General features: G+C 39.9%; 1 pseudogene; it reads left to right on the top strand.

Annotated features, from left to right (window-relative positions):
• Window positions 1–15,280: 15,280 nt before the first annotated feature.
• Window positions 15,281–16,279, top strand: LOC105616281 (NEDD8-conjugating enzyme UBE2F-like; annotated as a pseudogene).

Here is a 16,279-nt window from a genome sequence, read left to right as displayed (position 1 = left end):
AGAAAAGGGAACCCTCTTATACTGTCGGTGGGAATGCAAACTTGTACAGCCACTATAGAGAACAGTGTGGAGATTCCTTAAAAAGCTGAAAATAGAACTGCCAAACAACCAAGCAATCCCACTGGGCATATACACCGAGGAAACCAGAGTTGAAAGAGACACATGTGCCCCAATGTTCCTCACAAAGCTGTTTACAATAGCTAGGACATGGAAGTGACCTAGATGTCCATCAGCAGACAAATGGATAAGAAAGCTGTAGTACATAAACACAATGGAATATTACTCAGCTATTAAAAATAACACGTTTGACTCAGTTCTAATGAGATGGATGAAACTAGCGTCTATTATACTGAGTGAAGTAAGTCAGAAAGAAAAACACCAATACAGTGTATTAACACATACATATGGAATTTAGAAAGATGGTAACAATGACACTATATGTGAGACAGCAGAAGAGACCCAGATATAAAGAAAAGACTTTTGGACTCTGTGGGACAAGGCAAGTGTGGGATGATTTGAGAGAATAGCATTGAAACGTGCATATTATCATATGTGGAATAGGTCACCAGTCCAGGTTCCAAGCATGAGACAGGGCACTCAGGGCCAGTGCACTGGGATGACCCTGAGGGATGGGATAGGGAGGGAGATCAGAGTGGGATTCAGGATGGAGAACACATATACACCCATAGCTGATTCAGGTATGGCAAAAGCCACCACAATATTGTAAAGTAATCAGCCCCCAGTTAAAATAAATTTAAAAAATAGTTAAACATACAACCTACCATATAATGTAGGCATTCCATTCCTAGATATGTATCCAAGAAAGAAAAACTACCACTGCTCATATTGACATAAATGTTCATGCCATCTTAAGTTGTAATAGCCAAAAACTGGAAGCAACTAAAATGTCCTTCAATGGGTGAATTGATAAAAACAAATTGTGATCTATCCACCAATGAATTATTACTCAGCAGTACACTTTTAAATGATTACTATATATGTATGAGTTCATTCCAATCCCTAAGAAAGGCAATGCCAAAGAATGCTCAAACTACCACACAACTACACTCATCTCTCATGCTACCAAGTAATGCTCAAAATTCTCCAAGCCAGGCTTCAGCAATACATGAACTGTGAACTTCCAGATGTTCAAACTGGTTTTAGAAAAGACAGAGGAACCAGAGATCAAATTGCCAACACCTACTGGATCATGGAAAAATCAAGAGAGTTCCAAAAAAACATCTATTTCTGCTTTATTGACTACGCCAAAGCCTTGGACTGTTTGGATCACAATAAACTGTGGAAAATTCTGAAAGAGATGGGAATACCAGACCACCTGACCTGCCTCTTGAGAAACCTGTATGCAGGTCAGGTAGCAACAGTTAGAACTGGACATGGAACAACAGACTGGTTCCAAATAGGAAAAGGAGTATGTCAAGGCTGTATATTATCACCCTGCTTATTTAACTTCCCTGGTGGCTCAGAGGATAAAGTGTCTGCCTGCAATGCAGGAGACCTGGGTTCGATCCCTGGGTTGGGAAAATCCCCTGGAGAAGGAAATGGCAACCCACTCCAGTATTCTTGCCTGGAGAATCCCATGACAGAGGAGCCTGGCGGCTACAGTCCACAGGGTCGCAAAGAGTTGGACACGACTGAGCAACTTCACTTCACTTCAGAGTACATCATGAGAAATGCTGGATGAAGCACAAGCTGGAATCAAGATTGCTGGGAAAATATCAATAACCGCAGATATGCAAATGACACCAACCTTATGTCAGAAAGTGAAGAATTATAGAGCCTCTTGATGAAAGTGAAAGAAGACAGTGAAAAAGTTGACTTAAAACTCAGCATTCTGAAGACAAAGATCATGGCATCCGGTCCCATCACTTCATGGCAAATAGATGGAGACATAGTGGAAATAGTGGCAAACTATTTTGGGGGGCTCCCAAAATCACTGCAGATGGTGATTACATCCATGAAATTAAAAGACACTTGCTCCTTGAAAGAAATGTTATGACCAACCTAGACAGCATATTAAAACGCAGAGATACTACTTTTCCAACAAAGGTCCATCTAGTCAAGGCTATGGTTTTTCCAGTAGTCATGTATGGATATGAGAATTGGACTAAAAAGAAAGCTGAGCGCCAAAGAATTGATGCTTTTGAGCTGTGGTGTTGGAGAAGACTCTTGAGAGTCCCTTGGACTGCAAGATCCAACCAGTCCATATTAAAGGAAATCAGTCTGGAATGTTCATTGGAAGGCCTGATGTTGAAGCTGAAACTCCAATACTTTGGCCACCTGATGCAAAGAACTGACTCATTTGAAAAGACCCTGATGCTGGGAAAGATTGAAGGCAGGAGGAGAAGGGGACAACAGAGGATGAGATGGTTGGATGGCATTACCGACGCTATAGACATGAGTTTGAGTAGGCTCCGGGAGTTGGTGATGGACAGTGAGGCCTGCCGTGCTACAGTCCAAGGGGTCACAAAGAGTCGGACACGACTGAGCGACTGAAATGAACTGAACTGATGAGTTTGTGTGCAGATGTCTGTGTAATAAAGATATTATATTATAAATATAATGTAATATGTGATATATAAATCATTCAATTCAGAGTAAAGTAGCATACAATTGCAACTTATGCTAAAATTGTGTAAATTTTAATAAAATGTAAAGGTGATAAAACAACTGATAAATTTAGGTAAAGGTAGTAATATTTCCTGGAGAAGGCAATGGCACCCCACTCCGGTATTCTGGCCTGGAAAATCCCATGGACAGAGGAGCCTGGTAGGCTGCCTTCCATGGGGTCGCAAAGAGTCGGACACGACTAAGTGACTGCACTTTCACTTTTCACTTTCGTGCATCGGAGAAGGAAATGGCAACCCACTCCAGTGTTCTTGCCTTGAGAATCCCAGGGACATGGGAGCCTGGTGGACTGCCGTCTATGGGGATGCACAGAGTCAGACACTACTGAAGTAACTTAGCAGCAGCAGCAGCAGTAATATTTCCTATTCTATTCCTTAAATTTTTTGTATACATGTAATTATTCAAAATACAAATTTTGAGAAAACCCAGCTGTATGTGTTTATTTGAGATATAACTAAAATAAATTACACAGAAAATGAGGAGGTCATGTCATGGAAGAAATACATAAGTTAGCCTCAAACTAAAGAAAACTGATGTGGCTGTAAAAATATCAGACAAAACAGGTTTTAAGGCAAGAAAAGAAGTTCATGAGTTAAAAGTTAAAGGACAGAACTTTTCAGGAGTTCCAAATGCCTAAATTTATATTCATTTCACAGTATAATCTCAAATACATAAGAGAAAAATGTCACCAGTATAGCCTTCCCTCAGTTTCTGGGGGGATTGATTCTAGGACCCTCGAAGATACCCAAATCCACAGATACCCACATCCCTTACATGAAATGGTATAATATTTGCATATAACCTATGCACATCCACACATACACCTTAAGTTATCTTTAGTTTACTTGTAATGCCTAATACAATGTAAATGGTACAAAAAGAACTGCCTGTGTTTAGCATTTTCAATTTTTTCTTTTTGATACTTTCTGGATTTTTTTTTTTTTTATGTTTTCAATGTGAGGTTGATTGAAATCAAGGAAACTCACGGATATGAAGGGCTCACTGTACAAGAAGAAATCAGCAAATTCACAGTCACAGTGGGATATTCTAAAGGTTCTTTTCTAGGAAATAGATTGATCAAATAGACAAAAAAATTGGTAAAGATATGAAAGGTTAGAGCATATAGTTTATCTGCTTGATATAAAGGGTTTTATAGAACCTCCTAGCCAATAAATAGACACACATTACTTACAAACTCTCATATTCATTAAAGTTGATGATTCCATAAGTCACAAATGACATTTTCAACCAACTGGAAACACTCTACATCATTCTCTGGTGACAATATAAAAGACAAAAGAAGGGAAGAATAGGGAAACAAAAATAGCCAATCTCTCCCCCGACCCCATATATTTGAAAACAAAACAAAACAAAAGCACACTTATTCTAGGAACTTAACCAGCAATTCATTCCCTGCATCAAATTCCTTGGTGTTTAAAACAAACTGAAACTTTTTTCCTGCACCTACTCTTGATTGACTATTGTTTACATTAAAACACAGGAACTCCTGTTCAGTTGTATACTATGAGTAAATCAAAACCCAACATATAAATTGGTAGAAGACATTTGTTACTCACAAAGCCAACCAAGGATCAATACTGATAATATATACAGAACTAGGAATCAGTGAATAAACCCAAATAACAAAATTGAACATGTGAACAGGTAGAAAACCAGACACGTGAAATAGGGACACATGAAAAGCGGCTAAATTTCCATAGCAACTGGAGAAATGCAAAATAAATTACATCATTAATTGTTTACATTAAATTGGCAAAAACTAAAAAATTAGGTGTTGGTGATTATAGAGGAAAACGAGAGCTCTGACAAAGTATTCTAGTTAAAATGTAACTGATAGCATGAAACACAAATTGAAAAGGTCAGTTAAATGTAAGGATACACATACTGTGTGTCCAGCAGCTGCATTCCTGTTAGTATATTGAGAGAACTGCTAATATTGCATAAAGAATTCACATTGTTTTAATGGCAAAAAAAAGTTAATAAAACATAATGATGATCTACCAACCAGAAAATCAATAAGTAAATTGTGTTTATTCATTATACATCTTTTAAAATTAAAGAAAAAAATCTGTAAATCATGGGCAAATCATGAAAATACTGATGAATAAAATAGCAAGTTATAGAAGGATGTACAGAGTAAGAAACTTAATAGTGTTTACAGACCATAAATTTGCCCTGAAAACTGTGAATGTGAATGAGAAGGATACTGTTAACTTCACAATAACTGATTTATTTTATTTCTTTAAAAAATATGAGTCAAGGAACAATATTAATGTATATGCTGGATGGTGGGCTCAAGAATGTTACACTCTACACATCAGTAATGCTTAAAATTCTCTAAGCTAGGTATGCGAATTGAGAACTTCACTTACGTGAAAAATCAAGAATACATGAATAGAGAACTTTCAGAAGTCTAAGCAGGACTTAGAAAAGGCAGAGGAACCAGAGATCAAATTGCCAACATCTGTTGGATCATAGAAAAAGCAAGACAATTCCAGAAAAACATCTACTTCTGCTTCATTGACTATGCTAAAGCCTTTGACTATGAGGATCACAACAAACTGTGGAAAATTCTGAAAGAGATGGGAAAACCAGACCACGTGACCTGCCTCCTGAGAAATCTGTATGCAGGTCAAAAAGCAACAGAACCAAACATGGAACAACAGACTGGTTCCAAATTGGGAAAGGAATACTGCAAGGCTTTATATTGCCATCCTGATTACTTAACTTATATGCAGAGAACATCTTGCAAAATGCTGGGCTGAATGAAGCACAAACAGGAATCAAGATTGCCTGCTGAAATACCAATAACCTCAGATATCAGATGACACCACTCTTATGGCAGAAAATGAAGAACTAAAGAGCCTCTTGATGAAAGTGAAAGAGGAGAGGGAAAAATTTGGCTTAAAATTCAACATTCAAAAATCGAAAATCATGACATCCGGTCCCATCACTTCATGGCAAATAGATGGGGAAACAGTGACAGACTTTCTTTTCTTGGGCTCCAAAATTACTGCAGATGGTGACTGCAGCCATGAAATTAAAAGACACTTGCTCCTTGGAAAAAAGCTATGGCAAATCTAGACAGCATATTAAAAACATTACTTTGCTGACAAATGTCCATCTGGTCAAAGCTATGGTTTTTCCATTACTGGTTTTTCCAGTAATCATGCATGGATGTGAGAGTTGGACCATAAAGAAAGCTGATGAAGACCATATGAAGACCATAAAGAAAGGAGAAGAATTGATGTTTTTAAACTGTGGTGTTGGAGAACTTGAGATTCCCTTGGACTGCAAGGAGATCAAACCAGTCAATCCTCAAGGAAATCAGTCCTGAAAAATCATTGGAAGGACTGATGCTGAAGCTGAAGCTCCAATACATTGGCCACCTGATGCAAAGAGCTGACTCCTTAGAAAAGACCTTGATGTTGGGAAAGACTGAAGGCAGGAGGAGAAGGGGATGACAGAGGATGAGATGGTTGGATGGCATCACTGACTTGATAGACATGAGTTTGAGCAAGCTCCAGGAGTTGGTGATGGACAGGGAAGCCTGGGGTGCTGCAGCCCATGGGGTTTCAAAGAGTTGGACATGACTGAGCAACTGAACTGAATTGAACACTTCAGTATATTTAAAATTTGTGCAATTTAAACAAATGAAAGAAATAATTCTAATAAAGTTATGAGACTATAATTGTCATTAATAATAGCATAAGAAAAAGAAAACACCATTCTGAGATACTATGAAAAATGAGTGAATAATGAATGTTCACCAATGCCTAACTTTGCACAGGGAACAAAGTTAGGCTTTACCTATTGTGATTGATCAGTGTTTTTGGTTTTATTTTTAGTTGGGAGACTAAAAGAATATGTGTTCTTATTCACTAATAAAAAGTATTAGGTACCAAGAAACTGAAAGTTAATGAAATGTATTATATCATAGACAAAAACATCTGTGTATAGATCGGAACTACTTTCCTTGGGACATTTTTCACAGTACCAATTTGGTTTGTGGATTTCCAAGATAGAGCCATGGTCATGAAAACTAGCTTTGCAATTAAAAAATTTTAGTGTTTAAGAATCAGGCAAGTCACTTCAATTTTTTTAACTTGATTACATAACAGTAATATAAATATAATAAAAATGAAAGTGCTCTGTAAAGTGAAAGCAAACACTTATGAAGTATGTTATCTCAGAGTGTATTCAGTCACCAAGTCATATCCAACTCTTTGCAAGCCTATGGATCGTGGCAAGCCAGGCCTCCTGGTCCCTTACCATCTCCTGGAGTTTGGCCAAGGTCATGCCCACTGAATCAGTGATGCCATCCAACCATCTCATCCTATATTGCCCTCTTCTCCTTCTGCTTTCAATCTTTCCCAACATCAAGGTCTTTTCCAGTGAGTCAGCTGTTTGCATTAGGTGGCCAATGTATTGTTGGAACTTCAGCGTCAGCATCACTCCTTCCAATGAGTATTCAAGGTTGATTTCCTTTAGGATTGACTGGTTTGACCTCCTTGCTGTCCAAGGGACTCTCAAGGTTATTCTAAAGTGCCAGAGTTCAAAAGCTTCAATTCTTTGGCACTCTGCCTTCTTTATGGTCTAACTCACATCCATACATGACTACTGGAAAGATCATAGCCTTGACTATATGGAACTCTGTCAGCAAAGTGATGTCTTTGCTTTTTAATACACTGTCTAGGTTTGCCATAGCTTTCCTGCCAAGAAGCAATGGTCTTGTAATTTCATGGCTGCAGTCAGCATCCACAGTGATTTTAGAGCCCAAGAGGAAATCTGTCACTGCTTCCACTTTTTCCCTTCTATTTGCCATGAAGTGATGGGACCAGACGCCAAGATCTTATTTTTTTAAATACTGAGTTTTAAGCTGGATTTTTCACTCTCCTCTTTCACTCTCATCAAAAGGCTCTTTAGTTCTTCTCTCTATGCCATTAGAGTAGTATCATCTGCATATCTAAAGTTGTTGATATTTCTCTAGTAATCTTGATTCCAGCTTGTAACTCATCCAGCCTGGCATTTCACAAAATGTGCCCTGCATATAAGTTAAATAAACAGGGTGACAATGAACAGCCTTGTCATACTCCTTTCTCAATTTTGAACCAGTCAGTTGTTTCATATAAGGTTCTTACTGTTGCTACTTGACCTGCATACAGGTTTCTCAGTAGTTAATCCTAACTTCTGTAGCTGAGCTGGTGTTAAGCTGTTTCAAAGGCCATCCGAATCAAATTTGTTTTATTCTATTCAACTTGTAATGTCGAATGTCTGCTCTTGCTAAATACTCAAGAGTTTTATCTTACTAAGGCAATGGAGTAGCAAAGTAGGGTGATGAACCTGTTGCCAGGCTCCAAAGCTCATAAAAGAGTTCCAGAAAAACATCTATTCTGCTTTATTGACTATGTCAAAGCCTTTGACTCTGTGGATCACAATAAACTATGGAAAATTCGGAAAGAGATGGGAATACCAGACCACCTGACCTGCCTCTTGAGAAACCTATATGCAGGTCAGGAAGCAACAGTTAGAACTGGACATGGAACAACAGACTGGTTCCAAATAGGAAAAGGAGTACATCAAGGCTGTATATTGTCACCCTGCTTATTTAACTTCTATGCAGAGTACATCATGAAAAACGCTGGACTGGAAGAAACACAAGCTGGAATCAAGATTGCCGGGAGAAATATCAATAACCTCAGATATGCAGATGACACCACCCTTATGGCAGAAAGTGAAGAGGAACTAAAAAGCCTCTTGATGAAAGTGTAAGTGGAGAGTGAAAAAGTTGGCTTAAAGCTCAACATTCAGAAAACAAAGATCATGGCATCCAGTCCCATCACTTCTTGGGAAATAGATGGGAAACAGTGGAAACAGTGTCAGACTTTATTTTTGGGGGCTCCAAAATCACTGCAGATGGTGACTGCAGCCATGAAATTAAAAGACGCTTATTCCTTGGAAGAAAAGCTATGACCAACCTAGATAGCATTTTCAAAAGTGGAGACATTACTTTGCCAACAAAGGTCCGTCTAGTCAAGGCTATGGTTTTTCCTGTGGTCATGTATGGATGTGGGAATTGAACTGTGAAGAAGGCTGAGCACCGAAGAATTGATGCTTTTGAACTGTGACTCTTGAGAGTCCCTTGGACTGCAAGGAGATCCAACCAGTCCATTCTGAAGGAGATCAACCCTGGGATTTCTTTGGAAGGAATGATGCTGAAGATGAAACTCCCGTACTTTGGCCACCTCATGCGAAGAGTTGACTCATTGGAAAAGACTCTGATGCTGGGAGGGATTGTGGGCAGGAGGAGCAGGGTATGACAGAGGATGAGATGGCTGCATGGTATCACTGACTCGATGGACATGAGTCTGAGTGAACTCCAGGAGTTGGTGATAGACAGGGAGGCCTGGCATGTTGCCATTCATGGGGTCGTAAAGAGTCGGACACAACTGAGGGACTGAACTAAACTGAAATTGGTTAAGAGTATATTAAGCCTGCTGAATACTTGTAACAGAAACTGTGCTAAGAGTTTTTGTTTAATCTTTAAAATACCAGTTTTAAAATCCATTCTATTATACTCTCCAGATTTTACATGAAGAAACTGAAGTTTAGAAAAGTAACGTAACTTGTCCAAGTTCACATAAGTAGATCAGAGGCAGAGCTGAGGTTTGGAGCCAGTTCTGTTCAATTCTAGAACCTATTTCTCATCTCTAGGTCACCTCTTACTGATATGGGATCTATAGACATGAAGCCAGAGAAGCCAATGGCACCCCACTCCAGTACTCTTGCCTGGAAAATCCCATGGGTGGAGGAGCCTGGTAGGCTGCAGTCCATGGGGTCGCGAAGAGTCGGACACAACTGAGTGACTTCACTTTCACTTTCCACTTTCCTGCACTGGAAAAGGAAATGGCAACCCACTCCAGTGTTCTTGCCTGGAGAAACCCAGGGACAAGGGAGCCTGGTGGGCTGCTGTCTATGGGGTAGCACAGAGTCGGACGCGACTGAAGTGACTTAGCAGCAGCAGCAGCAGCAGAAGTAGACATGAAGCACAGAACATAACTTCTAGTCCAATTAGATCTGCAAGCATTTTTATGCTTAAAAGACTGTAATGAATCATAGCCATAAAACTATAAAATTTAATACTGAAAAAGAATTTAGATGTCACCCTTAGTTTATTCTTTTACTTATTTATGTACTTGTTTGTTTATAGATGTTTATTGATCAATATTTATCAAAGTGGCTACATTAAAAGATAAAAGAATTTTACTTCTTCGTTTCCAATTTGGATTCCCTTTATTTCTTTTTCTGCTCTGATTGCTGTGGCCAAAACTTCCAGAACTATGTTGAATAGTAGTGGTGAAAGTGGGCACCCTTGTCTTGTTCCTGACTTTAGGGGAAATGCTTTCAATTTTTCATCATTGAGGATAATGTTTGCTGTGGGTTTGTCATATATAGCTTTTATTATGTTGAGGTATGTTCCTTCTATTCCTGCTTTCTGGAGAGTTTTTATCATGAATTTTGTCAAAGACCTTCTCTGCATCTATTGAGATAATCATATGGCTTTTATTTTTCAATTTGTTATTGTGGTGAATTACATTGATTGATTTGCGGATATTGAAGAATCGTTGCATCCCTGGCATAAAGCCCACTTGATCATGGTGTATGATCTTTTTAATGTGTTGTTGGATTCTGATTGCTAGAATTTTGTTAAGGATTTTTGCATCTATGTTCATCAGTGATATTGGCCTGTAGTTTTCTTTTTTTGTGGCATCTTTGTCAGGTTTTGGTATTAGGGTGATGGTGGCCTCATAGAATGAGTTTAGAAGTTTACCTTCCTCTGCAATTTTCTGGAAGAGTTTGAGTAGGATATGTGTTAGCTCTTCTCTAAATAAATGCTGGAGAGGGTGTGGAGAAAAGGGAACCCTCTTACACTGTTGGTGGGAATGCAAACTGGTACAGCCACTATGGAGAACAGTGTGGAGATTCCTTAAAAAATTGCAAATAGAACTGCCTTATGACCCAGCAATCCCACTGCTGGGCATACACACCGAGGAAACCAGAATTGAAAGAGACGCGTGTACCCCACTGTTCATCGCAGCACTGTTTATAATAGCCAGGACATGGAAGCAACCTAGATGTCCAGCAGCAGATAAGGAAGCTGTGGTATGTATACACAATGGAGTATTACTCAGCCATCAAAAAGAATACATTTGAACCAGTTCTAATGAGGTGGATGACTCTGGAGCCTATTACAGAGTGAAGTAAGCCAGAAAGAAAAACACCAATACAGTATACTAACACATATATACGGAATTTAGAAAGATGGTAATGATAACCCTCTATGTGAGACAGCAAAAGAGACACAGATGTATAGAACGGACTTTTAGACTCTGTGGGAGAGGGAGAGGGAGGGATGATTTGGGAGAATGGCATTGAAACATGTATACTATCAGGTAAGAAACAAATCACCAGTCTGTGTTCGATACAGGATACAGGATGCTTGGGGCTGGTGCACGGAGATGATCCAAAGAGATGATATGGGGTGGGAGGTGGGAGGGGGTTCAGGATTGGGAACTCATGTACACCTGTGGCTGATTCATGTCAATGTATGGCAAAACCAATACAGTGTTGTAAAGCAAAATAAAGTAAAAATAAAAATTAAATAAATAAATAAAAGAATAAAATTAAATAATAAATAAATGAGAATTCTCCTTAAGTACTGATCCCCTGGAGAAAGGAATGGCTACCCACTCCAGTATTCTTGCCAAGAAAATCCCATGGACAGAGGAGCCTGGTGGGCTATAGTCCATGGGCTTGCAAAGGGTCAGACATGACTGAGCAACAACAAGAACAACAACGTGAGATTTTATGCGTTCATGGCTATAATAGCTATTATAGGGTACAAAGATGCATGAGATGTAAATTCTTATCTTTAGCTTGCTGTTCACAAGAACACAATTTACTATAGAAAGTAGTTAGTGTATGTTACGTATTATCTAGTCCACCACTTCTATAGATGAGAAAATTGAAGTATAAAGAGGTAATACCTTGAATAATAACTTGATTATCCAGTTAGTCAAATCATGTTGTCACCGATCCAGCGAAAACTCAGGGTCCCTAGTGTATTCCACCTGCTAATATAAATACAATGCACACAAATCAGCTGCTAGGGAAAGGAGTTTATCATTTTACTTGTTGAAATATATACCTTATGTGAACTTTATTAAATTAAAATGATAGTTCAAGAAACTAGATCCGTCTGACTCCTGAAAGGGATAGAAAATAAAGTTATCCACCCCAGACTGAAAAGTTGCACTCTCATATTAATCGGCATAAAAATTGGTGCCTTGAATCTTCCCTTAGAGTAGAGCACTTAACTTTGGAATCCAAAGCCTGACTGGGATTGTAGCCCATGTTCTTCATAACTTCTACCAACTTAATTTAGACCATTTCCACCTGGAAAAGTTCTCATTCGGGTCCTCTCTGCTCACTGTCTCACTAGGATTGCATGTCCATGAGAGTAGATCAGATTTCTTTGGAAGTTAAGAAACCTTACAATGATACTACTCTCTTTCCTTCAAAACCAAAGTATGATTTTTCAAGTTTTTGCCATTTGTACTTCCCACACGTGAGCTTGGATTTGTCCAATTCTTGCTATCTGCACTTCTCACCTCGCCAAAGCTGCACGACTGCTCCTGACGTCCTAGTGACCTGCTGATGGTCTCCCTACTGGAGTCCTCTCCTGATGCAGAGACAGAGAGAACTGCATTAAAATGCTGAGTCATCCTGTGATCCCACCCCAACCCCTGGCCTCCTTGTGACCATTCTTTGGCTTCAGGGTGCAGTAAATACCATTAACACTTCTCCCCCTGGCCTGTAGAGTCCTCTGCCATCTAACTGGCCCTTCCTGCATCTCATCCCCATCTTCTCCGCCCTCCCTTAACTCACTGGGCCACCGTCTGCTGTTCTTCAGCTTCTGGTTATACCAAGTGTCTCCTCACCTCAGAAATGCAGCCCTCACTCTTCTCTGCCTCAGCTGCTCTCCCGACACCCTTCACTCATTCCAGTCTTTTGGGTTTCAGCCTAAATCTTCCTTCTAAAGACTCTTCCTCAGCCTCTTTTGTTATCTCAGCCATTTACCTTTTTTCCTGCATAAAATTTACTCCCTCAGTGGGGAGAGTGGAAAAGCAATGAAAAGTAAACAAATGAGCGCTATTTGCTCTCCAATAACAAATATTGATCTGTAGTTAGTTGAGTACATACCTTCTCCATCAGAGCATAAGCCCAACAGCAGAGACCTGTCCATCCCTTTCACCACTGTATCCCCAGTTATAAGCACATATCTATACTTAAATAGAGCTTCCCTGGTAGCTCAGCTGGTAAAGAATCTACCTGCAATGTGGAGACCTGGGTTCAATCCCTGGGTTGGGAAGTTCCCCTGGAGAAGAGCCACCCACTCCAGCATTCTGGCCTGGAGAATTCCATGGGCTGTCTAGTCCATGGGGTCACAAAGTGTTGGACACAACTGAGCAACTTTCATTTTCACACATAAATATCTGCTGAGTGAATTAATATACAAATTCTGTGGATCCTTCTATATATTCACATGTATATATATATATATATGAATATGAATTGTATACTAAATTATTTTATCAGTTCCATTAGTTTTTAAGTTGTTCTCAGTTTTGTACACAGACAATCATATTGTCAGGAGTGGGGAAGATAAATGTTTCATAGCTTATCCAATAACTATACCAATTATTTTCCTTTCCCATGTTATCATATGGACTGAAACATCTGAGGAGATATCTCCAGCTCCATTATGGGAAGTAGAGTACACGAGCAGGGAGAGCTCCAGACCCCCAGTCTTGCTTCAGAAATAAGAGCTAAGCTTTCATTGGTTTTCTAATTGCTTTCCCGAGGAGTTATGAGGGGAAAAGGTTTCTACTCTCAAAACTAAACTTGAAATTCATCACTGGGCTAGAACTTCTGGAATAATATGAACAGTGGTATCCCAGTCATCCTTGTTTTTTTTAGAAATGATCATTCATTCACTATTTAATATGAGTCAGGTACAACTCTAGGCATTGTATATAAATATTTCCCTTTAACAAATAGTTTTTAAAAGACTAAGTGAAATGTCCATAGATGCAGAGAAAGTAAGTATTACAGTCAGGATTCAAATTCAAACCTTTCTAATTCTAGCCATTTCTCATAACTATAAAATTAAATAAGGCTTTATATAGGGAGATTTTGAAATACTTTCTCCCCTCTAGTAATTTAACAAATTGTACTTTCTAAAAAATGGCCACGACAATATCTCTCATCCCACATAAGCTCCTACGACGTGACTGTAACAGTCACACCGGCGAGAGGTAGTGCCTACGTCCCCTCACTGTAAGCCAGGGTGACTTCTCTGCCCACACCCAGAAGTGATACTCTAACTCCTAGGGCCAAGTCACAGAAGAGAACACTGCTTCCTGTTCCTCTGGAGGCTTGTCTCAGTTTCTAGACACCATGACATGAGGGAGCCCAAGAAGCCTTGGAGGGGATCCAAAGGCCCTAGCCCACAGCCCGGGCTGAAATCCTGGCTGGCAGGCAGAACCGCCTTGCCAGCCGTGCAAGTGCATCATCTTGAAAGCAGATCCTCTCACCAACTGTTTCCATACTCCACTGAGTTGCCCCAGCAAACACTGCATGGAGCAGAGGTGAGCTGGCTTCACTGAGTCCTGCCTACGTTGCAGATACACAAGCAAAACAAATAATGGTTGTTGTTTCAAGCCACTAAGCTTTGGGGTGGTTTGTTAAGCAGTAATAGATAACTAAAACAGAAGACATATATTCTATACACCAGATAAGATGAAAAAATTCTACTAACAATTAGGTTTTTGAATATACAGATTATATGTATTAGTATCAAGAACAACAAAAAAAAAAACTGACTAAGCAAAAAGACAATCTACTGAATGGGAAAAAATATTTGCAAATGGTATGACTGATAAGGGGTTAATATCCAACATATATAAACAGTTCATATAACTCAACATAAAAATTAACAGTAGAACTGAATAGACATTTTCCAAAAAGGAAATGCAGGTGACTAACAGGAACACGAAAAGATGCTCACCTTCAACAATCATCAAGGAAATGCAAATCAAAACCTCAATGAGATAACACCTCACACCTGTCAGAATGGCTGTCATCCAAAAGAACACAAACAACAAATGTTGGCAAGGATGTGGGGAAAAGGGAACCTTGTTACACTGTTGGCAAGAATGTACTTTGGTGCAGCCACTGTGGAAAACAGTAAGGAGATTACTAAAAAAAATAAAAATAGAGTTACCGTATGATCCAGAATTCCACTCCTGGGTGTATATCCAAAAAAAAAAAAAAAACACTAATTCAAAAAGACAAATGCACTCCAGTGTTCACAGCGGCATTATTTATAACTGCCAAGATATGGAAACAACCTAAGTGTCTGCCAACAGATGAAGGATGAAGGCGATGTGGCTCAGGTGAGGGGCTGAATCTCGACATCGCCTGCCCACCATGGTGCTGGGCACTGGCCTGCCTTGCCTGTCTCCGGGGACCCAGGATAAATATAGCAGTGATGCTGACGCTGGCAAGCAAACTGAGGCGTGAGGACAGTCTCAAAGGTCCTGGGTGTCAGCCACAGCCTCTGACTCCACTCGGCAGGTTTCTGTGACAGACAGGCTGTTTGTTAAAGAGGTTGCAGAACCTGAAGCTAATTTACCTTACAGGTGTAAAGTGCATTTTTCCGACCCACGTGAGCTTCATTGCTTTCAGCTGTCACCCCAGATAAGGGTTACTAACAGGATGGAAAATTTCAGTTTGAAGCTGAAGTTTTCAATGCATACAACACGGTGCCTCCCAAAGTGAACTGTTTGACCCAGGTCTGGCACACCAACTCCACAGAAAACGGCGAGATACATCTCAGGGCACTGACTGGGCCCCCACAAGCACGCTGAAGGATGTTGTGTGGGGACTAAACTCTTTATTTACGGATCCTTTGAATTTTGGTGATCCACTGGATATAGAAGCTGTAGAACATCATTTAGGGGACAATGAGGTCTTCTGGAATAAAGGGGAAGACTACATTAAGCATTACACCAGAAGATACGGGGAGAGGACTGCAGGCCCTGGACTGTGCCTTAGAAGTTGGTCTCCAACTGAAACCAGAAGGGGGCCTCCTCCCGAGTCCTCAGCTCCCCTCAGTCCCACTGGGCCATCTGAGTCCTGTGACCATGTTGTCCCGAGGAAGACCCTTTTCCAGACCACCCATTGCAGACAGAGAGCCCCACATAAATATATCCAGAAAATACATTTGGGGTTCTAAAAGAGTTATCTGCTTAAGATGCTTATTTTTTGAAATTATACTGCATGGACTGTTGATGACATTCTCGAAAGGTTGTAATGATCTCAGCATTGAGGCTTGAGTTTGCTTTTCCCCCTCTCAGAGTTAGTCCTTGCACGGGTGTTGCTAAGGATGTGCTCAGCGCAGTCACAGATTGATGCTCAGAACCCCACTACAGACTGTGATCAGAGGCAAATTCTCGTAGCTGCTCCCGCAAACGTCACCCCTACTTAG

Source organism: Ovis aries, chromosome 11 (genome assembly GCF_016772045.2).
Source record: "Ovis aries strain OAR_USU_Benz2616 breed Rambouillet chromosome 11, ARS-UI_Ramb_v3.0, whole genome shotgun sequence".
Taxonomy (NCBI): Eukaryota; Metazoa; Chordata; class Mammalia; order Artiodactyla; family Bovidae; genus Ovis; species Ovis aries.
Note: the sequence above shows the minus strand (reverse complement) of the source record. Positions and strands in the feature narration are given on the sequence as shown.